Below are 25,207 nucleotides of genomic sequence, written 5' to 3'. Positions count from 1 at the left end.
ACATTTGGTTCCTGAACATTTGGAATGGCCTTAAGGATTGGTTGCAGATGTAAGTGGTTTGGCACCGGTAGGCAAGGCATTGGGCTGCATCCTCAGTCTACAGTAAGTGGATGGGGGGTTGGGGGCCCCCACTCCAAAGAATCAGGGTATCCCGTTTAAGGGATCCAGGGGTTGCATCTGTCCAGACAACCCAGAAGGGGCCATGGCACACCCAAAACGATGATCTTGGGGGGTCACCCCAATTTGATGTACTTCATAGCGTGGGCAGCTGCCCCCAATCAAGAAAAAAATACAAATCGATACAAATCTTAGATTCTTGCCCCCCCCTTGGGAAGAAGCAGTTTTTAAAAGTGCATGTCTTAACTGTGGAGAAAGTAAAAGTGTGTGTGTTTGTATAGAGAGAGTACTTGGGCAGGTTCGCATTACTGCCTTAGAATGCAGTGAAGTTGTTACCTATACTTAGCCTAGAAGTAGGAGGTGAGACTAAGTTTGGTTTTCTTGTACGGTATCTAGAAATTAGCTCAAGCCAGACATGAATTACGATCACATGATTTCCTGCGTCTTGTGTTGCATCATCTACAAAAAGTTTTATCTTTGATGCAATCACAAATAAGTCTTTGTTTGTGAACTCTGTGAGTCATATAACCTCAAAGGTAGGAATGACTATTGCCCTGGTTTAAAGTGTTCCTTTAACATTTGCATTGATGTAATATGTAATTCTGCTTTCCAGTCTGCTTCTGAAGCAAGGAAGTCATGGTTGCTAGCTGAAAGGTTAGCAGGAACAATTCCTAAAGCAGCTAATCCATAAAGAAGAACAAACAGTTCCCTGCAAAATAATTGATCTTTGGCATATAAAAGTGTAACAGTCCAGCAAATTTAGCAAGCTTTACTCATGTGTGTGCAGGCATGCAATGGAGTGTTTCAAGGGAGACAGAGAAATGATGGGCTTTCCTTAGTGCTATAATCCTAAATGGGAAATGAAGGATTCATTACCATATGAAAGAGGTACAGACTTGTGGTCCTAGGACTGCTGGTGCTAATCGTTCAAGAAAAGGCAGATATTGTGCCTACATAATAATCAAGCAGACTACTAAGCAGATATGCTGCTGCTTTGGAAGGGTCAGAGAGATCTAACAATGCAATAGAAAACAGAGTGGGGAACTATGCATGCCGGATTATGATGGGAGGGAAAGGGTTGTGAGCAAATGCATCACACTAATTTCTTACAGAGTTTGATCCTCCAACTGTATCAATTTTTCTTCCTCTACTACCATTCTTGCTGGAAGAAGTCTTATTGAACCTCAGCTTTCACACTTCTTGACCTTTGTGATTAATAATGGATAAGCTGAGCTTCACAGGAGCCACTGTCTTAAAAGTACCAGTGCCAGCACTACAGTGGTACCTCAGGTTACATACACTTCAGGTTACAGACTCCGCTAACCCAGAAATAGTGCTTCAGGTTAAGAACTTTGCTTCAGGATGAGAACAGAAATTGTGCTCCGGCGGCGCGGCGGAAGCAGGAGGCCCCATTAGCTAAAGTGGTGCTTCAGGGTAAGAACAGTTTCAGGTTAAGAACGGAGCTCCGGAACGAATTAAGTACTGAACCTGAGGTACCACTATATACCATTTGCATGCAGCCACATATAAGGGGACCCAAAGGCACTATCACTTTGCATGTGGCCCTGCATTTGTAGTAAAATGCAAAAGGTATGAAGCTTTAGGTGGTAAAAATGGCCAACCCTAAAACAAATTTGATCATACGCTTTGGTGCTATTTCTGGTGTTGGAATACGTGCACAAGTGGAAAAGTTTAAGGGACTCTTTACCAAAAGGATGAAGCATTGAGGAAGAACATGAATGACATGGAAATCATGACTTGGATTTTTTCCAGTCTCTTCCAAACATACGTGGGAAGTGATGGGAATGCTCTGAGCAAAAAAACTTTATCCATGTACAATCTAATGGAACAGAATGTACAATTAAATTGATTGTTAAGCTGTGGTGTTATGTTAGCTATGATGCAACTCTGCAGCTAAATTGCAACCAACAACCCACAATAGGAAGTACAAAGCCACCCTTTCTGTAAGATATTCCACAGCATCTGCTAGGACATTTCCAAATCAGCCTCAGCTACCAGAAACTGGTAATCCTACCTTTGAGAAGCTTATTAAAAAATAAAAAAATAAGTGGGGTTCTTTTTATTGGTTTACTTACAGTATTATGGTATTTGCCATTTCATCTTTAAGGTGGTGTTAACTTTTTACAAAAAGAGAATCTAGGACTTAAGTCCTCTCTAGATGACAAACTCCATTCTAAATAAAGTTGGTTGTACCTAAGTTTCATTAACCTCAACAGTATGTGAGAATTTGTCTTTGGACTCAAGACTCTAGACAGTGTCCCAAGCCTGAAAGACAAGCACATAATATTTGTCCAGAAGACAAATTATGCTTTCCATCAGGGTGTGGGGAGGAAATCAACCTTCTGGCTACCATGTTTCATATATTTTATTTGTTTGTTTCAGAGTATTTATACTGTGGGCATTAGTACAGTGGTACCTTGGTTTACAAACTTAATCTGTTCCAGAAGTCCATTCTTAAACCAAAGCGTGCGTGAACCAAGGCTTGCTTTCCCATAGCAGTGGGGGACTCAATTTGCAAATGGAACACACTAAACAGGAAGTGAAACATGTTCTTATTCCAAGGCAAAGTTCACAAACCAAAACACCTACTTCCGGGTTTGTAGCATTCTTAATCCAAGTTGTTCAAAAACTAAGTTGTTCTTAAACTAAGGTACCACTGTATATAGTTTCCCTGTTCATCACCACCAGAAGAATTTGTTGAACATATTACATCCTGTGGACACTTGGATTCCCCTTGTGCTGAGGGTGCTGCACTGACTCCTCTTGACCTACAGTCCTTGAATGTAATAAAACCTCAAAGCGGTTTTGATGATGTCTTATGAATACAGCCCACACATTTACAAGCTGCACGTGCAATTGCCCACTAAATGTGATTTATATGTAAATTACATATCATGCAGCCAGCTTAATTACATATGAATCTGTGATAGCAATTGGGAATATCCAAAAACAGGGGTAAAGCCTTCTAACAGCCCACAGTTTAAATATCAAAACACCTTTTTTCTGAAAGAGGCAGGACCAGATTACGACCTATGTTATTAATGCCCTGTAGCATTGCCAAAGAAAAGTGTATTATTCTAACAGAACTGAAAATAGTAATAGTAAACTTTTATATTTGCATACATACTAGTAAATAGGTGAGGATGCAACTAAAAACTAAAAAAATAAAATGTATAAATTGCAATAAGCATATTTGTATACTATAAAATACCTTTAAATGAAAATAACTTATGACTTCCTACTTAGAATACATGAACAATTTTAATGTACAGCAACTCAAGAGCAGTTATACACTGAGAGTAGTATTCAACTAAATTTCACGCAGAGTAGACTCACTGAAATTAGTAGACCTAAATTAGTCGTGCTCATCAATAACTAAGCAAACTTAGGCTGTGTAAACATGACCATTTACTGCGCTTTCACCACTGGCTTTTGAATCAGTGTACACATGTTATCATGCACGACGTAGAGCCAGCCTGTTGTTTCTTGAGAAATACTATTGCTTAGTGTAATTTCCCTCAAACCAGCTTCACTTCAAAAGGAAAACTGAGGCCACATTCACTTTGCCATTAAGCTGAAGTATGTACATTTGAAACAAAGACATCCATGCGCATGCATGTGTCAACTGGTCAACTACTCATAAGACTGATGAATGATTAGGTCAAACCTTTTCTCAGGTTCATTAACTATATTATTGTCATATCAGAATGATAATGCCTATTTTCTTTATTTTCAACTGTTTCCTGTCTTCCTAGTTTCCTTTATTTTTTAACCAAATATATAAACTTGAAATGTAGTAAAAAATGTAGTACTTTTTTATTTTTTTGAAATTCATAATCTGAGGCCCTAAACTGCAGTTTCCTTAGCTTCTGCATAAATGAAGCACTGGAGAGAGGGAATAATTTCAATATAATAGCAGCATCACATGCTTACACACAGCTACATATGGCACAAGGGAAGATGCGAGTGGTAATATTCTGCCATCCAATTTTAACACATTTGGATGAAAAGATATATTAAATCTTTTAAGGTGTTGACCTCTTTTTTGAAAAAAAAACCTTCCTGAGAAATCTTCTAATTGGGAAACCATAATATACAAATAGTAATAATTACTGGGCAGGTGGAACTTGTTAGCTAGTTAGGCTAGACTAGACAAGCAAGATAGATGTGGTACTCCAAACGCATATATATATAATTGGCGTGCCTATACAAGATTTTATATCTAGGTTCCCAATTAGTGTGGCAAGGGATTTTGGTAAGATGCAAAGCAGCTCAAATGAGGATGCTATATGTTCTAGATAGAAACCTCTGAAACTGTTCTCAAAGCAGGACCAATATGGAATCTATTTTATGTATACGCACATTAACACAGAAGACTGGTGAAAATTGGGATGGACGTCTTTTGGTGCCGCGCTCTTGTGGGAGTCAGCTGACTCACTTGAGAGAGCGGCACCTCTGCAAGTGCCAGCTCATCCTTCTCCCTGAGCTCAGCAGCGGAGGGGCTGGAGGGGGGAAATGGGACATTCTGGGACCAAATCAAAAGCCAGGATGGCTTCTGTAATTCTGGGATGTCGTGGGTAAATTGGGGCACTTGAAGGGTAAGATACAACCTTGTGAGGTAAGTTAGGCTGGGAGATCATGCCTGGATCAAGGTCAGTCAGTGAGTTCTGAACCTGCTTTGACACCCTACCCGCTGCACTACTGATCCTCACAGTGGGCTTGTTGGGTACCCATTTTTGCTTCAGTGGTTCTTGTTTCATGCATTTCATAGCCACCAAAATTATCCCACCCCGAAAAACTCCACACATTTACCAAGTAAACCCATGCAACGCTAGTTCAAATAACAGATAATAGGTGTGAAAAATGTTTTGCTTCACATTTACAAAATTCAAATAGATTCCCTTTCCAAAAAGGGGAGAAAACCTCAGGTAAAGTTTTTCATCATTTTTCTAGTACATGATAAATTTGGGGTGAATTCAGATTTAAATTTTCATGAGGAAAAAGAAAAGCTGAGTTGTCTATCTTTTATTTCTGCTGTTGTCTCAAATATAGCACAAAGCATATTTTCTCAAGGATAGAGAAAAATAACATTTGCATTCACTTTCTAGGCTACTTGGTTCACCTCAGAAAGACCTCTCTTATGAGTTGTCGGTAAGAGAAGCGCCATTTCAAGGCCTAGTGTCACCATGAGACGGTCTCAAGCGGCCATCGCATCAAGTATCACAATTACTTTTTAGGAGTCGATTCACAGAACCAATATTTTTCTCATGATTTATTTAGGAGCTCTGTCCATGACAGGTGAAGGAGAGGGAGAGAGAAGAGCCCCAGGGAAACAAATCTACAGAAGTAGCTCTGTATATCAACCACTTAATATAGAATAGAAATTCTCATTGCTTAGCCATTTAATATTAGAGGAGAAATGCCTTGAAAAATATTATATAGAAATCAATTCCACATTAGTTGGGTCATACTTTTCTTTTTGTGAATGGAACAGGAGTGTCAATGGAACAGAGTTTTCCCACCTCATCCTTTCTGCTGCAGCCTCCCACAAAAATATCCTCCTGGGGCCTTGTGACTGAATTTCCACATCCAGAAATAATGTGGGTGATTGAAGATGGAGTGGGGAGTCAGCAGATGTTGCCCCAACCCAAACATGAATGGAAGAGCAACGTAAAATCCAAACCAATATGTGAATATACGACCTATTATTTCAATGTGGCTCATGGTCACCTAAAATATACAATTTTAAAATCCTCTTATTCTCTTCTGCAAGAGGAAAATGATGAGCATGAGCAAATAGTTTTCCACTGCAACTGCAAAGCATTTCCATTCTCGCAGAAGAGAATGAAAAGCTTGTGCATGCGATAAGCTTTGTGTATGCAGTCAAATTCACAGGATCAACCAACCTGTTTTAATAACTTGATGTCAATGGCATTCTATATCACTGTCTTTTATACCAAGCTCAAGTAATGGATGATAAGACTGAAGGTAAAATGGGACCGCTGAATAATCAGCAAGCTCAGGAATACTTCAGAGTTTTGCAGAATAACCTAAAAGAGGAGTGGGAGGAAATCCCTTCTCCCAAAACAGGCAAATGAGAACTGAGCATGCTCAATAACCATGGGATATTGAGTTTCATGGGGGGGGGCGGATGGAATTGAATCTTGGAGGAGGGCACAGCTGGTTTTACCACATATTCACTATATAAGGAAAAATAAGCATGGGTAGCAGTTTCTGGCAATGCATTCAAATAATGAATGAAGCATTGAAAACTCTGTGGAAGAAAGTAATATCAGTCACTTGACTATAAGATCCCTGAACTGAGTCATATAATTCAAAACCTGTATCTCAGAAATGTCAAGATGTTTTTAAGAGGTCGTGATGACCAAGCTCATTTTGCTCTTCAGGTGAAAATGTGAGCATCTTTCTTGATGCTGGCATCTATGTGATTAGAAGATTATTATTAACAGCCTGCTAGCAAAAAAAAAAAAAGTTTCTACTTTCTTGTCCTGGTTCCTGTTTTATGTGACTCCAGGTAATTGAAATTCCTTCTGATGTGGGTGGTAAGTAAATAAGTCTAACTTGTTTTAAGATCTGGGAATGTGTGCTATATGATTTAGAGACTTTGAAAAAAAGCAATATTGCAATATCTTAAAATCGTTCATAGCTAATCATTAACCCTACTCACTTTAGGGGTAGAAGAAATGAAGTACTCTTCTCATTTGAATTCAAACCTACCTAATTGGCAGTTCCTGAATCAGTAAGGGAAACAAACGACAGCTGTCCTTCAAAATTTGCAATTCTCTGAATTTGGGGGTGCAGTTTTATTTTCAGGAATAATATATTAGGGGAATGTGTTCATAAAATGTTAATATGCACTAGTAAAAATAGCACACAAAATGAATGATATCGAGTGAAGTTGCACACAAAAAGTATGTACACTAGGAGAAATGTGCAGTAAGATGCTGACAAATTTTTGTGAGGACTTTCTAGAGTGCAAACTGATGCAGCAATGTGGTAAAATAATGAAGCAGAGGTTGGATAGCCATCTGCCATGTATGATCTAGTTGAGATCCCTGCATTGCAGGGAGTTGGACTAGATGATCCTTGTGATCCCTTCCAACATTACAATTCTATGATTCTATGACAAACCGAGAGAAACTGACATTGGAAGATTCACCTATCCCTACCATTGTACACTAAAGCTTCCATTTCCACTTTCCCCAGCTTTAAAAAAAAAAATTCAGCTTCACATTCTTTCAAAACAGCATCCTACCACTGAACATTTTTAAATATGTCTGTTCAAATTTAAATTTAGTGCCATTCCTTAAATGCAGGTCAACGTGAGCTGTTGAAGACGCAAAAGATGAAAGACTTAAATAGGACCTAAGAGAGAATATGAATGGTCCATTATAATTACTACATAATAATTGTTCTCAGGCTGAAGATATAGCCCAGGGTAAATGAGACCCAGGGGTCTACAAGGCTATTCCAGGAGAGTGGTGTAATATTTATGTGTGCTAAATCTCCTTCTGCAGTGCCATTTGAAAAGAAGCTTTAACTTACCTCATTAATTAAAGCCTGCAAAAGGCACTCAATTATCAGAAGCAGGAGTGTTCAGCTAGGCCAGTAACATAGTCAGCACATACACATAAAGTCCCTCACAACAGCCCCACCCAACACCCAAATGGCGTTTCATTTCAGCCATAATATGAACATATGAAGCGGCCTTATACTGAGTCACACAATTGGTCCATCAAGTTCAGTATTTGTCTATACTGCTTTGCGGTGGCTCTCGAGGATTTCAGACAAAGTTTTTCCCTGCCTAGAAATCCTAGGAATTGAACCTAGGACCTTCTGCATGAAACACATGTGCTTTGTCCCTGAACTATGGCCCTTCCCCTTCTGTCAAGTATTTCCATGACTATAGTCTGCAGAGATAATCTGCCATACTGCACTTCGCCTCAGTTTTCTTTCTTTCTTTCTTCAGCTTCTTCTCTGTGAAAATAAACTTCCCAAGCAGCTGTTACAACATCACACCTATTTCTTCATACTGGCCTTCTGAGGTGAAACAGAATCATGTGTTTAATGCAGGACATGGCTTGTGTTTCTTTTAATAATCACACAGAATGCAGAATTGCAGCTGTTGCAGCTTCCTCCTTTATAATCCTGTGGTAGTGGAAGAAACCACACAACTCCTGAAACTATCCATTTTATTTAAGTGTTAAAGGCAAAGAAGAACCGTCTTTAACTTGGCAATTCAAACAGAGAGCAATGGGAAGAGTCAACTGCAGCAATACTTGTGGAACATGAATGCCCAGGCCACTTCCAGCTTTTAAGGCCCATAGCTATAATAAAATGAAAATAATGACACAAAAGAGTGAGCAGTTTGTTTGTACAATGAGCTGATCTAAGAGGACATGCTCATCACTATCTTGTACTATCAGGGCCAATATATTTTATGGATATTTATGAACATTTAATACTCTTTAATATGACAAATCTTTATCAGTTTACAAAAACACAATTCAACACACCGTTATTATTGTTCCATTGGTGCAAACTTTTCAACTTGCTGGATGGAACAAGCCTCACCCCTGTCCCCTCACATGCTGCTCTAGGGGTTCTCCTGAACCCTCTCCAGAACGAATTTGAGGTGGGCATGGGGGGGGGGGAATCCAGTTGCGCTGGTTAGACTCGATTATCCCAAACCCACCTGACATCTGTCCAAATCACGTCTCCTTTTTGCTTAAATCTGCAGCTCTAAGCTAAGAGGGTGCGTCTCATTTTGCTCCAATGAGCATAAAAACAGTGTGCAAAACTTCTCAAATGCTAAGAAATTAACAAGCATCTAAATTTGAGGCCTCTTTGAGTGTGAGGTCCAGGCCCTCCTGGATGCTGCTCTGATTGGCACTGGTCAGGGGCAGAGCAAGCAGGGACTGGCACAGGGACTGGAATATTACAGGTGGGGCAAGCAGCATGTGCACCCTCTGTGCCTTCTGTTCATGTTGGCATTCCTTATACAGGCACAAGGTCTGGACAGGGCATTAGTGGAAGAGCGTGGTATTAACATATCTACATTCTCTTCATCTTTAATTTTGCCCGGGATAAAGCAACAACACATTGGCTACTGCATAACAATGGCATGGCTTTGCTACACAACTAGCAAAATGAGCTACAGGCTTTCCTGTTCAAGAGCCAAAGTCTTTTGTTTCAGGAAGTGGGACTCGTGTACATCAGCCTCTCTGAACTGGAAGTCGAGCTGGAACTAATATATCCCCCCATCATTTAGCACAGAATGACTCCCTTGCTAAGGAGCATTAACATAATCAGATTTCTCCCTTAACAACAGTTGTTTTAAGAGCAAGTTGCTACAAAGCCCAGCAATATAACTGATTAGCAAATTTACCAATACATATATCCTGCCTCCAAATGCATTTACACTATCAAATAAGACTGGCTGGTTATGAGGTGTTACAACTCAAAGAACCAGATAATTTTACTCTACTGTATGTGCCTTCATCTAGACACAATCTTGTTAGTCTAGCCAGTCAGAATTTAATTATAGGACAAAAGCTTGTAAAACTCCCTTGTGGTCATTCAGTCAGTCATATGTTTCAGATATTAATGTGCAATCCAGACGGAATTCCAATCTCAGAGCAAATGTAAGCCTTTGTTTGAAATTAACATCTGCCAGGCAATTGGGAAAGCACAAGATCAGCAAATTAGCAGCACTGAACCTTTCAAATGGGACTCTCTGACAAATAACTAAAAGCATAGGCAGACACATTTCATATGTCAGAACACTTCAAAATGGAGCTCATGATAGGACTTTGTTTTATGAATGGTTACAATTTGCAAAGAGAAAGCTACGCTGCACATCTTAAATTGTGGGGGTTCAGAAAAGGGAGAGATAATAGAATCAGACAATATGTTTCACACAGAGATAGATGATATCAATTCACAACAAGGATGGCATCCAACTTTGACATGAAGAAAATGTATATTAATAAACTTTTGCTACATATTGGAAATCAAAAACAGAAGGCGCCACTTACCACGGAAGCACTCAGCAATGAGCAGGACAACATAAATCTTAAAGACAGGATGCCATAGAAGTTGTCTGTTGGGGATTGGCAGGGAACCTCGAAGGCACCCTTTACTCTGGAAATCTGAGGGATAAGATACATATAATGTGTAGTTAAGTGTAACTTTGCTTCAACATTTTAAAAATAGAAGGCCAACAGTCCTTTGAGCATGACAAGAAGCCAGCAAGACTTGGTCGCCTTCACATTACTGGGGGCATCAAGAACCATAAATCCTATGAGCAGGAGACAGAATGAGTGAGGCAAACTGTCACCACCATCTCTATGTGGTAGAACATCTTCTTGACAAACAGAAGTTTCCAGGTTCGATTCCTGGCATCTCCAGGTAGTTCTAAGGAAGACCATCGGAAACCCTGGAAAGACACTGCTACTGTAGACAATACTAAGCCATATGGACTGTTGGAATTTATTTTATCAAGAAAACCAGGGGTAAATGTCTAAATAAATAAATGTAAAGACCTTTCTAAAAAGTGTAGTTTTACCCAGTGACAAAAAAAGGTAAGTAGGGGAAAGAGAGGCAACAGCAGCAGGGTGAGGCAGGAAAGAAAGAAGTGGAGGAGACTCAGGCATCGCAATCTCTTGCATCAGCCCTGGTGGTCTGAAAATTGGAAGCAGAGGTGAACAAAGTGTTACATTGTCAGATACCTCTATTTTGGGACAAGGGAAGTAACACCAAGAGGAAAATGTTGGTGAGATGAAAGAATGTGGTCATTTAGTTTCCCACTCTTTCTTTCCCCTCAATCCGTTCAAACTTTCCATGGATTGCTGTTTGTTCCAATTCAGCTTTAAAGAACAGGTTTTCCTGGAGCAGAAAAAGTGTGTACAGACATGGAGCTTTAAAGTGCAGACCATGCCTGGAAAATACAGAGGACAGGTAAGTGTGGATAATTAGACTGTGAGAAGTTTGTGAAAAGAAAAAGAGGCTGGTGAAATTGCTGGAAGCTGTCCTGACCCAATGGAACAGAATGAGGTATAAATGTATACATCAATAAAATCTTGAACCACAGACCAGCAGGGAAAGCATTAAGCATCTCCAACCCACTGTCTGGTCTTCCTCTGAAGCATAAAATAAAATGTCAGTGAATCATTACATGTAAATATACATCACAGTACTACAAGGATATGCCAGGTCTGCAGCCTAAATTAAACAGGTTGGTCACAATGACCATTTTAGATCAGAGATCAAAGAAAATATGTTGACAAATGCTGCAGGTAAAAGGACATAACTCAGGTGGACCTTTGGTGCAGCATGCATATAGAAGACCCAGTGTGGATGCATTATTCCTGAGACATAGGCTTGTGGAAAGGATCCATGTGGAAAGGATCTCCAAACTGCTAGTGGTACAGAGCCTTTTTTAGGGAAGTATGCATACTTACAGCTTTAGTTCTGTTTTTCTTCCCTCTGTCTTTATGATACATTTCACTGCACAATGCACAAAATGCCTCTGAAATGAAAATAGCCAATCTTTACTAATTTTGAGGTGCTAAACACAAAAGTGACAATAAAATTTGTCTATTGTCTCCTGTTTAGGAAATGCAAAGACGATTGTGTATAAACAAACCACTTCACATTGAGGACATAATTTCATTTGGCAATGCTGTATTTCCAACTCCTGGTTGCGACATATGGTGTCATATTGCATCAGCCCATCACACACACCAGCCTCAGGATCAATGGCATGCAGCTGAATGGTGCAATTGAATCCTGACATCACAGCTTTATGATAGCTGACATGAGATGATGGCCTTACAGCGACCTTACTATGGGCGTCTTCTATAGGCTGCCAAGCCAGATCAAAGACTTGGATGATACCTCCCCAGGGCAGATTATAAAACATTCAAAAGTAGTCATGGGAGACTTCAACCACCCCGCTATCTGTTGGACCTCAAACTCTACCAAGAATGCAATGTCCGACAAATTCCTCCATTCCTTTCTGACAATTTTGTTTCCCAGAAGGTGGCAGAAGCAACAAGAGGATCATTTACCTTGAACCTGGTCCTCACCAACAGGAAGCAAATAATAATAATAATAATAATAATAATAATAATAATAATAATAATAATAATAATAATAATTTATACCCCGCCCTCCCCAGCCAAGGCCGGGCTCAGGGAAAGTGGAAGTGGAAGTACTGGGAAACTTGAAAGGAAGTGATAATTTTCTCTTGGTCAGAAAACTACAAGAAACTGGCTGAGGATGTAATGTCTCTGTATCACACACTTGGCTGCAATATGTCCTTGCCATGTTGTAGGGAGAAACGTTTGTTGGTATCTTGGACCCGAGATCTCTATTAGCTTCATTAGCAGGAGAAGCAATTTAACCTGGTTACTCAAGTGTTTTGCCAGGCCTCATTAAAACGTCTGCATAGCTGGCATTATACACCAGTGAGGCTATCCCAAATATGTAAGGAAGTCTGTCCCAATTGTTGGAGGGGATACGCAGTCAAAGGTACATATTTCCATATGTGGTGGTGTTTTGACATCATCAAACCCTTCTGGGATGCTGTCTTCAAACAAATAAGCTTGATATACAACAAAAAAATGGAAATGTCCCCTGCACGAGCACCACTTGGGCTTAGGATTCTGTCTGCTCATGATTATCCAAAAGATGACCTCTTAGCCTTTCTATTGACTGTTGCTCATATGGAGATAGCCAGATGTTGGAATACCGGTGATGAGCTGAACATTGATTCTTGGTATAACAGAGTATGGTCAATAGCATTGGCTGAGAAACTAACATGCCAGGTGAGGGTGGCAAAGGGCAAACACAATCCATATTCCTTTATAATGTATGGCAAATGTTTATTGAATACATAAATTGTTCAGACTGTGGCAGGAATCCACCCTGCACTCATGGGGAAATGTGGCGTGATCTCTTAGCGTAATCAAATGAAACTTTAACACATGGCATGATAAAAGTCCAATTTTATCAGCACAAATTACTTGTTGTTTACTAGATTCCGGTAGGTAGCCGTGTTGGTCTAACGCAGTCAAAATAAATATAAAACTAAAAAAAATGTCCAGCAACACTTTAGAGACCAACTAAGTTTGTTCTGGGTATAAGCTTTTGTGTGCATGCAACTTAGTTAGTCTTTAATGTGCTACTGGACAATTTTTTAAGTTTTATTGCTGTTTACTGTTATAACAACTGTTTTCTCAAAAATTATCTTCTGTACCATGAAAATAAATAAAAAATGTTTTTTTTATTAAAAAATGTTCTGCCAGCAGCCATATAACAGCAACAAGCACCTAGGTTGGGCCTGTGATGTGGTTACACAGCTGTTGTAACCCAGGGGTTCTGCAGTGATGGTATGCAAAGTAAACCTGTCTTAAGGCCTGCCCCTGAGATTGCTGTCACTTCACAGCATTAACCATCATGGTAAGGAACAGGAGTAGTCATGTTGCAGTGACTCTCCAAACATATTTCACTACGTGCTGGGCCTAAAAAGCCAGTCAAATAAGCAAAGTGGTGATGCAGAACAAACTTCCTTCATTTTCTTCCTCCACCCTGGTCTGAGTTCATATTAAATTACATGATTAATTGAGAAAAAAGTGGAAAGGATTATGCCGGAGGCAGCTTGATTAAGGTGCTTACAACTTACATGTATTTGCACTGTAGTTCTACAGGGCAAAGCAGCTACGCAGAATTTTAAAATGGCAATTACTACCTGCCATAATGATTGCCCTGGCAACTTCATTCAGTATGTGTATTTGCATGGGCACCTATGCTTCCAAATGAAATGACTGAATCAAAATAAATGAATGAAACAAGCATGGATTGAAGACCAATTAGCAACACAGAAATCCAGCAGACCATTAAACCACTGCTTGATGAAAAACTTCAGGACTATTTCAGGACAGTGGTAGAAGTAAGAAAGAAGAAAACAAATTTTCAATGAATGATGCTTTTAAATAAGAGCAAATAGGTATATCAAGCCCTTTCTCACAGCCAAATCCAGAATTTGTGGGTAGGGGAGAGATATGATAATATTACTGCTGAAGCAGAGGGGGTATCCAAATTCTGTTGACAAAATGAAAGAGAATCCCTACTCAGCTGTATATTTCCTCTCTTTGTTGTCTTTCTGATTTTTCTCTTCTTTTTTTAAAGACATCTCCACATATTCCTTCTGGGTCACAAAGACATCTTAGCAGCAACAACAAAATATGGAGTTTCTCTGCTTAACAAGAATCACACAGCTAAACTTCAAACACAGCCAGATGGAGAGTCAAAAGGCTATTGTAGGATATTGATTATTTTTAAGCTCCATCTTTCTAGTGGGGGTCAAGTGCCAGTATAGGTTCTGGCAGCCCTGGATCCTTAGGACTGATTTACTGATTTGATACAACATCCCTATGGCGGCCGGCAGGGGAGGTATGGCTACCAGTTACAGGCTGGAGCAAGCGAGGCAGTAGTTTAAGAAGCCTTTCCCTTTGATGGTGGTATAAACAGGAAGATCTTTGCAGATCCAAGCAAGCCCCTCCTAGACAAGTGTTGTCTGCAAAACAGAGCCAGAGTGCCTACCCACTTCCTTGATGTTACGGAGGTGCTCTGCCTTGTTGTCATACTGAGCATATTCTAACTCCTTGTGCTTAAGCCCCACTCTAAAGTTAGACATGCAAAGTGAAGGCTTATGGAAGCACATAGAGGAAACAAAACATGGGCTACATTATCATCCTTAGTCAAAGGCTCCATTATCTTCCAGGTTTGCAGTGAAGCTGGAAGGAATGGTGGCATGATTATTCAACTCCACAATAGCGTCAAGAGGAGCATTTCAAAAAATAATGTTACACGCCTCCAAGTGGTGTGAGATTCCAGGGATACAAGGTGCACTTACCAGAGTCTGTGTTCTTTTTTGGACAGTGAGGCACAGTGGAGACTGTGGTGTCTTTATGACATATGGTTGATTTACACATACATACAACCTGTGCCTACTGGGAGGAGATTCTGAGCATCACATCCCAAGCAGCACCAGCTTTCTCCAAAGGCAGCTGCACCCCTGCCCTGCAGCTTGCCTTTCCCAGAGAACAGGCACATTCCATTTTGATAATCAAAGCCCTGGTCTCTTGTAACACAGAGAAATGCCCACTCATCTGCATTCTCACACCTAGTTCTTTGATGCTTTGTTGTGCTAACCCCCCCCCCAGCCTCTCACCTCAAAGAAAATTAAGCTGACTCCATTACCTTTGAGCCCATGTTGATTTCACAGGTTTAAGGATGTCTGCCACACGGTCCAGCACACAGGGTCTGGCTTAATAAGCCTTCACACACACTAATTAAAATGTTAACAGGGACTATCACACAACAACTTAAATACACATGAGTCTAGCTACTACCTCCAAAGAAATTAGCTTGGACACCCCCAAACCTTAATTCAATTCTAGCACCTATAAATCTATAACATTATGATCTAGGTCATATGGATTCCCAGTAGCATACAGTAAAACTTTTTCAGAATATATTAGAAGTTCTATTATCAAGAAAACAACACATGTATGGGATCTGGAAAACTACCTCTCTCCTTGATTGTTTAAAAGGAATTGTTAATGATGAAGTATTCACTATGCCATTAACAATAGTACCAGCAGGTAGTCGGAAGCTAGTAATAGCAGGTAATAGGTTCAGTCCCCAGGGTCTCTAGTTACAGCTGGGAAAGAATCCCTGCTGGAAATTCTGGAGAGCCACTGCCAGTCATTGTACACAAGCTAGAAGGGCCATTGGTCTCACCTGCAGAAGGAGCATGCCCTGTGCGGGGGGGGGGGGGGAGCCAGAGTCCAAGTTTACTCACCACAGGGTGAGCCACTTCTGCTGACTCAGTATTGGAAAAAGAATCCTGCGTCTAAGAGTGCTACTGCCCTCCACCATCTCCCAGTCTTAAATTAGCAAGTCCCAAGGGAGAATGAGCAGCAGTACATATGGTTAATTTACATTTTCAAGCCTTTATATAAACCACCTCACATCAGCCAGTTAAAGAGCCTTGGGAATCCAGAGGGAAAAGATGAAGTCCTATCATAGATTTTTAAAACTGAAGAGGCCAATTTTAAGGAAAGACCATGCTAAGCAGTACTGTGCCCAAGGGAAATATAACAGAGGTGGTTTTGCTCACTCTCTTTCTTAATGACTTAAGAAAAGGACACTCGTATTCAAATTCAATGAGCACAATTTGCTTATTATCAACTAGTGAGCTTTATAAGCAAATCCCCATGGACCCTATGAATCACAAAAAGGAGGTAAAAATATGACTAGTAAAAAGTCTATATAAGCAAAATTCAAGAGAAAACAGAAGTTATAAACTACTCTGGCAAGATGTTGAGACTCTTGCTTAGTGTGTACTATAAATTGTGATGAACAACAGAACATAACAATTCTACAAATGGTATCGTTTGAACCTAGACACCCAGGATTTTCTCTTCTTCTTCCTTAAAAGGCAAACCAATGTTTCTGAAGATCCTGTTTGGGAGATTATTACCAATAGAGGGGTGGCATCTCTTAGGATCCTTTGCATTTGTATCAACTAGCCCGCAAGTTTCCCCATTTTTTCTCTTCTACTGGTTCTGATGAAAGCTTGGCCAATAGATATCCTAGACCCCAAGGCCCCAGGGCAGAAGTGAAATGGCTGAATCTACTGCAGATAATTGCATGTGCACTATAGTATACAGCTCAGGTTCTGCAGGCAAGAGGATTCCACTGAGTCTCATGCTGATTCTCATATGTGTGCACTGCCGGTTTTTAATTTTACAAACTTAGGGAAGCCAATTAGCAACTTCTTACATTCTTACTCCTTTCTTTTACAGAGTACAGAAGCAAAGCAGTCTATGAAGGTTCACATGCCATATTTCTTACTGAGAAGTCTTTAACTCATTTCTTTAAGCACCCATTTTCTTGCTAGTGTGTGACCTCATGTCACCGTGCCAGTAGTTTTCATAGCCCTAGGAAACTCCATTGTGCTCTAATATGGAATGTAGGTGTAATGCAGACAGCCGACGCCAGCAGCAATCTCAAAACTAAATAATTATGCCAAGCCTTCTGAATTCACTGAATGGTTTACACAGCCGTACTCTATGCTGCATTCGAGAGGAAGAGACCGAAAGCCAGAACAAAAGTAGACACAGTTAAACCTATTAAAACCAGCGGCTTAAGGCCGTTGAATTTTATGTTGGACTATGGCCACAATATCGAGCAACATGCATGGAGATAAAGAACCCAATCATAATATCAAAATTAGCAATACTGAAGAAAGTTTTATTCTCCAAATGCCAAAGCACTCTTGTTTCACAAATAAGATTGGGTTACTTCCGGATGACATATTTATTGAGCATTCATCGAGAATTTATTAGCATGAAGATAAAACAGTACCAGCTATCTATTTGAAGGCAGCTGAGATCATAGAATCACGGAATTGAAGAGTTGCTAGACCCTGGAATGTCTCAGAAGCGCCCACCTTCCCTATTCCCATCACAGCACTTTTACTCCCGTGCACATAGGCGCCATCTATGTGGGGCCATGGGGACCCACAGATTTTCATTTAAGGGGCCGCCCCACCCCCAGTTCTACTTGGTGGCATGACCTGCGATGTACACAAGTTACATCAGCACACCCTGTGCCCACACTGTCACATGATGCAGAAATAAGGGGAGATTAACTTTAATTTAAATTTACAGGTAAAAACCAAGCTCAGCTTTTACAAGTAACTTGCACTTCTAATTAGTGGATTTTATCTGGGGGAAAACTTAAGGCATGCACTACTAACAGACATGCCTGCACGGAATGATATGTTTTTGAATGATGAAAATTACATGTTGCTCGAAAGACTGTAAAAACCTATGTTTTCAGCAAAGAACAAAACATAATAATTAGGGGTTTATTATTATTATTAAATCATGTTCATGCTACCACTTCTACAGCCAAGGTGGCCTACAGGCAAATTCTAAAAAACTGACTAGATACTAAAACATTTACATTCACAGACTGCCATTCAAACACATGACTGTTCTGTGTTAAAGCAAGACGCATGACCACCCTCTCTTACGCATGAGAACTTGTATTACGTTCAATGGTCCTTATTCCCTGGCAAGTGTGTTTAGGACTGCAGTCCTAATAGGATTTATTATGGAATTTTAATAGCATTTCCACAAGATCTTTCAATGAGGTTTCCTACAAATCTTAATATATAAATGGGGAATCGTTTAAAGTTTAACTTTAGGGTAGATAAAAGTTTGAGGTCACTTTCCATTGTCGCTTACGATTCTAGATAGCATGAAATTGCTAACAACCCACAGCTATGCAGAGTGGAAAAAGAACTCCCATCCTCAGAGCGATGGCATCATGCGAGCCAGCAATCCTTAAAAGAAAATAAATTTGCTGTGAATGCCTGTCGGTGTTTTGCTTCCAGGAATTTACAGGATTTGGATTACAATATAATTGCCTCAACATGCTTTATTGACCTACTTTACAGCTTTCCTTAAGTGAGGCTAGAAGCATGGTGATCTCTTTTGTATGTTTTAACATTCACTCATCTTGGCAAGCTCACAACAAGAAAGAAAAGCATGAAAGTCACACAGTGAACATATTTTAAAAACCTTTTGATTTATTTCTCCAGGAGAGGAACACCGAAAAACTTATTACAGTAACAAGATGAAACTGGTGGGAAAGCTTTTATTTCTCCGCTTTGTAAAGTCTGCAAAATGCCAGTACTGTAGTTTAAAGTGCTCAAAATATTTGATTAGCAGAGTTTGGTTAAAGCTACGATGTAGTCATTAGACTTTGCAAAAAGCCTTGATGGAATACGTTTCGGCATTCTGGTCTCTAGATTAGAGTGAAACTTTGGAACCAAATCACCCCACAATTCTTAACTTTCATTATGATCCATTTTGCACATCACAAAATATTGGCTCACGCTTTTGCAAAATGACAAGAATATAAAATGTACACATATAAAAGATAGAAGAAGTGCCCAGACAAATCAGGATTGGTCCACACTTCTGCTTGTCCTGTGCCTAGAAAGCACAGGTCTGAGTGGTTTTAATTGAGATTCCTGCATTGTGGGGGGGTTGGACTAGATAACCCACAGGGTCCCTCCCAACTCTACAATTCAATGATTCTGTGATTCCCCTTGCCCTGCTCTTTTCCCCAGGGAAAACCTGTTCTTAGGTGCTAAATTGGAGCAAACATCAATCTGGAGAAAACCTGAATTGCAGTTTGGTCCAATTGGGTGCTAAAGAGCAGTTTTCCATGGGGGGAAGCAGTGGGACAAGAGGTGTGGGATGTTAGCATCCCAAATGCCTATGTAAAAGGTTAATTGCAAGAACTGTAGAACTCTGTGATGTCATATGCCAGTGGCAGTTACGGCTGTTGGTAGAGTTATGGCAGTTAGTAGAAGAGTCTTAACAGAAAAGCAGATATGTTCTGTTGTGCTGTTGTTTGCCTCAGCTTCAGTATCAGTTAGTCTCTAATAGTTTAATCTATGTAACATGTTTTAGTATCACCTACCTGCATTGTATATTTAATCGGCAACTGCTGAGTAAAAGTTATAATGTTAAACTTTAAACTGAGAGTGTCTTGTGTGGTTTTTCTAGGTGGAAAAAAAAGAACTAAGTAAAGAGTCAAACTAGTAAGTCTCCCGCATACTCTGCAGATGGGAACTAGAGTTTAATTTCCACAAGAGGAAGTGTGGTCAAGCCCTTAGATAGTTGCTCCTCCACACTTATTTGCCAACCAATGCCTGATGTATAGGTAAAGGTACCCCTGCCCGTACGGGCCAGTCTTGCCAGACTCTAGGGTTGTGCGCTCATCTCACTCTATAGGCCGGGAGCCAGCGCTGTCCGCAGACACTTCCGGGTCACGTGGCCAGCATGACAAGCTGCATCTGGCGAGCCAGTGCAGCACACGAAACGCTGTTTACCTTCCCGCTGGTAAGCGGTCCCTATTTATCTACTTGCACCCGGAGGTGCTTTCGAACTGCTAGGTTGGCAGGCGCTGGGACCGAATGACAGGAGCGCACCCCGCCACTGGGATTCGAACCACCGACCATGCGATTGGCAAGTCCTAGGCACTGAGGTTTTACCCACAGCGCCACCCGCGTCCCGCCTGATGTATAGAAGTGGTCAAATCTTTCTGTGAATAACAGGAATACAGCATGAACTATATGTTCACATTTAATGATGAATTACCCTCCTCCCAGTGGATTAGATGATGAATTTCTGCAGCGATGTTACTTAAAAGCTTTCTTACATGCACAGATGGTGCAAACCTGCCATACCTAGACCGGCTGGTGGTATCGCTAATGTTGAATACCACTCATGGGGTGTGGTGTACTAGTACTATACTAAGTACTAATGTACAACCCTTCGATGCAAACACATGAAAGTTGCATACGGTTTGCATCGCCTAACCTCAAAAAAAAAGGATATTGTGGAGTTGGAAAAGGTTCAGAAAAGGGCAACCCAAATGGAAAGATCTGTTTATGTGGTTGCCACCTAGTGGCCAAAGGTAAAAAGTGTTTTTAGAGGGGAAAGTTGCAGCTGAGCATAATTGAGGCATAATTGTGTTCAGATCACAGAATCATAGCATTGGGAGGGATCATCTAGTCCAGAGCTTTCCAAACTGTGTGTTGTGACATGTTAGTGTCTCAGCTGCAGTGTATAGGTGTGCCGAGCTCCCAGCACTCCTTCCAGGGCTGGTTTGCTAGTAAAACTGAATTACTGTTGCGAAATGATGCACATCTAAAAAGTGTGTCATCAACATAAAAAGTTTAGAAAGCTCTGATCTAGTCCAACCCCCTGCAATGTAGGGATATGCAGCTGTCCTATATGGGGATCAAACCTGCAACCTTGGCATTATTAGCACCACTCTCTAACCAATCGAGCTATCCAGGATTAGGAGTGCTGCCAAGATGGATGCCAGACTAAAAACAGAAACTAGGAAATAAAACCAGTTATTGCTCATTTTACAGGTGTAGCTTGCATACATTATAAAAATAAGAGGGTGGAGAGAAAGTTACAGCATTTGGAGCTTTTTTAATTTAGAAGGAAAAGTGAAGAAGAAGCTATATGACAGAAGAGTATAAAAGTATGTGTGACCTGGAGAAAGTGGATCGGGAGAAGTTTGTCTCTGACTCTCATAACGTTAGAACTCGTCCAATGAAGTTGAATGTTGGAAGATTTTGGACCAACAAAAGTGTTTCTTTACAGAGTGCATAGTGTGGCATTGATGACCACCATTCTGGATGGCTTTGAAAGAGACTTATACAAATTAATGGAGGATAAGGCTATCAATGACTACTAGCCACAATGGCTATGGCCTGCCTCCACTGTAGGATGCAGGATACTTCTGAATAACAGTTGCTAGAAACAGCAGGAGGGGATAGGAGAGTGTAAGAGGATGGCACATCATGATATGGCTAAGCATTCTGAGATATTAGTGCGGTAGAGAAGAACGCAACACAGGCATGTGTAACATGTAGTTCCATTCACAAAGCATGCCTCATGTCTAGGAGCTTGTATCATATTGTTGCTCTAACTCAAATCTTGCCATCTGATTAGATAAGCCAACCAGCTTACAGTGTATTTGTCTGTGAATATGTGTGTAAGGAAGAATTTTTTTATTAAAAAAACTGATCCCAAGGCAACAAGAACAGAAAATGTGCATTTCTGTTAATAGCATGGATGCAATTATTATGGTTTTTATCATTAAGCAAAGTGCTAAACCTCATACATATTCAGCTTCTCTCTTTATAAATAAAAATTCCATGTACATTGACTTCAAGCACTCTGCATAATGAATGAAAGTTTCAAGAAGTCAGAAACCATACTGTTAATTAGGTAAATGTTATATTGAAAGATAGGAAGGATCGAGGATGTAATTGTCTTCTTGGTCTTCTTATAATTCAGCTTACTACCATTTTGCATGTGTGTATCAAATAATATTTTTTTTAAGGTTTTGGGGTGTCACTTTACAGCAATATTTATCTTCATGTAGATGTGATTTTTATATCATGTAAATGAGCATTGAAATGGTAGCTGTATTGATGCTCAAAGGACTCTTAACTCTCAGGACTCTTAACTACCAGTAACTCCAGCTCCCAGGATTCTTTGGGGGAAGCCATGATTGTTTAAAGTGTCATCATAGTGCTTTAAATATATAATGCAGATGAGGAGAGAATCAAAGAAAGAAGGAGCAAGACAAAAATTAAGATGGGAGAAGAAAGTGGGCAGGCAATGAAGACTTGGGGAAGTCTAGACTATTGGCCATGGAGCCAGTGCAACACAGACTTGCTATGTCGGATACTGGAGATCTGCAAGATGTGCCTTCTACATAGCATGTCAACAAGGACCCAAAGAGAGACCAGGACTTCTTGATTTGAACTGATCAGCCAGTTCCCCAATTGCATATTTCTAGCCCGCATTGAAATGCTGATTAATTTGGACTCCCTTCAGCCACAATACAAGGTCTAATACTGTGACTTCTGATAGTTGGATACAATCACACAGCAATATATGGGAATCTTTGAGTCATAAAGGGATTGCTAAAACAGCCACACATGTTATCTGTCTCAAAAAAAAATTCTTGCCTAAGAAAAATTGATGAAAGATCTTTAAAGCAGACTCCAGGGAAGTGTTATGGAAAGCAAAGCCATCAGAATCCTCAAATTATTATTCTGATCTTGATTCCAAGTGAACTGGCAGCAGCCTTAAAAGAAATGCAGATAATCATTGGGTATTTAAACCTCTATTAGACAAGAACAAATTTAAACATTCAGTGAAGCTTTCAGGGTGTTAGAAAAACCACATACTATTTGTCACACGTGAACCGTTTTCTAAAGAAAAGTTTGATTATTTTGTTATATTTCTTTAGAATACACACACACACACCCCTCCTGTCTCTGCCTTTTTGCTCCTTCTACTACTAGATTTTCCTCATTTGAAATTCCAGCTCAAGTCAGAGCTATGACCCTGCTCAGCATCTCAAGGATTTGCCTCTAGCCATAATTATACTCACCTTTGCGCTCTCTGCACTTTGCCAAGCGACAACAGCTATAAAATTATCAAGGGGAGGGGAGGAAATCAACAGCATTTTTAAGGGTCACCAAAACAGGTTACAAGTTTGTCCATTGACATTTCCCTCCTGGAAAAGTCAGGGCAGGAGGTCAAAAACATGGCTGACTAACAAGACAGAAGTCAGGAAAAAGGTTATGTGAATAGTAGCATCAGCTGTTAATAATGCAACAGGAAAAAAAGCACATTTTTTGGACAAGCAATGGAAGGAAACCATACCAAGAAAAATGGAAAGATGCAAGGGTCATCCAAGAAATTACTACGTAATGTTGAAAAGAAATTACTGTACTGTAAGAGAGACGGGTCTGTTGGTTAAATATCAGACCAGGATTTGGTAGTTTCTCATACATATATACACATAGATATACATATGGATAGCATTCTATTGGATATGAAGAAAACCAGCCTTTTTAATGAATGTCCAAGATGTCAGTCTTACACTCAAAGAAGTCTGACAGCTCATTGTAGTCAGGATTACCTTGGATCATGAGTAAATTTGCAGAACATGTTCCATAGGGCCAAGTTGTTACAGAGACATCTCAAGAAGGTGTTCAGGGTTAGGGTGCACATATAATAGAGTGAAAACATATCAGGGAAATGGTCCCAAGAGGATAAAGGTCAAAGAGGTAAGTCCAGACTACAGAGCAACTGGCTGGTTCTAGGTGAAGCACTGAACAAGGCAAAGGATAAAGAAGTCAAACAGCTTCCAAGGTAACAAAGCCAGAATCAGGGCTGGTGGCAGAATCCACAGGGCCAGCAGATCCACTCTCCAAGGAATGCATCACCCGCTGCTGTTGCTGCCTAGTGGCCAGAATATCTAACAGACAGAGAACATCTTTGCTCATTGCAACAAAATTTGGGGGGTGGACAGGACTGCAAGTGGATCCTGCTGCTTCTTATAGCATTTCTGCTGTAAGAAACATACAGGGTCACAAACCAGCTTGCCAGAAGTGATGGGTTTTGTGTATGTGTGTTTGACCTTGATGCTTAGAGTCAATGGGCACCAAGCATAGCTGGGATAATAGGCCTGGATAAAAATATAGTCCAGATGCAATGAAGCTTTACTGTTTGACCTTTGGGGATTATTGCTATTCTACACTTAAGGATATCATTTGGTGCAGGATCATTGATTACATAAAGAGGCAGGAACATAATTAGAGCAGGATGACCAAAAATAGAGGCAAGCCTGTCCTGGAACTTATTTCTAAGGAGGTATATATAGGACTACATTGTTAGGGCTGGACTGCAAATCTCTTTAAATGCAATGTAAGGTTTATGATGTACCTGTGAATTGTAGTTTCGTAAGGATAGGGACTTGGGTGGCGCTGTGGGTTAAACTGCAGAGCCTAGGGGTTGCCGATCAGAAGGTCAGCAGTTCGAATCCCCGCAGTGGGGTGAGCTCCTGTTGCTTGGTCCCTGCTCCTGACAACCTAGCAGTTCGAAAGCATGCAGTGCAAGTCGATAAATAGGTACTGCTCCGGCGGGAAGGTAAACGGCATTTCTGTGCGCTGCTCTGGTTTGCCAGAAGCAGCTTAGTCATGCTGGCCACATGACCCGGAAGCTGCACGCCGGCTCCCTTGGCCAATAAAGTGAGATGAGTGCCCCAACCCCAGAGTTGTCCGCAACTGGACCTAACGGTCAGGGTCCCTTTACCTTTACCTAAGGATAGTAAAGTCAGAATTCTTTTTGTAAGCCCCAAGGCCTCATAAAACTACAGTTTCAAATTTCTTTTGGGGTGTGATGATAATTAATGCAATATGAAGACAAGATCCATGTGGGTAAATGAGCTGCATGCCAAGGAGCTGCCATTGCCCATCGTTCCCTGATGGGTTCTATATCCACAGGCACAAACATCTCCCCCTTCACATTGTGTGGTGTTCACTTCAGCAGATCCCACTACACAAGCAGCAAGC

The 25,207-nt window shown here is 40.5% G+C and overlaps 1 protein-coding gene across 2 annotated transcripts in view; it reads right to left on the bottom strand.

The window, feature by feature from the left end:
* The window catches only part of SLC7A11 (solute carrier family 7 member 11), a 106,967-nt gene that overhangs the window by 58,996 nt on the left and 22,764 nt on the right, over positions 1-25,207 (bottom strand). Inside the window, exon 1 of one of the 2 annotated variants that reach the window (XM_081209217.1) lies at positions 8,097-8,191. The exons of the other annotated variant lie outside the window; for it this stretch is intronic. The gene's annotated coding sequence lies outside the window, so the exon portion shown is untranslated. Of the gene's footprint in view, positions 1-8,096; positions 8,192-25,207 lie in introns of those variants that run through there. 2 annotated transcript variants of the gene reach the window in all.

This window comes from Podarcis bocagei (assembly GCF_964188305.1).
Source record: "Podarcis bocagei genome assembly, chromosome: 9".
In the NCBI taxonomy this organism is placed as follows: Eukaryota; Metazoa; Chordata; class Lepidosauria; order Squamata; family Lacertidae; genus Podarcis; species Podarcis bocagei.
This window is presented reverse-complemented; position numbering and strand designations above follow the sequence as displayed.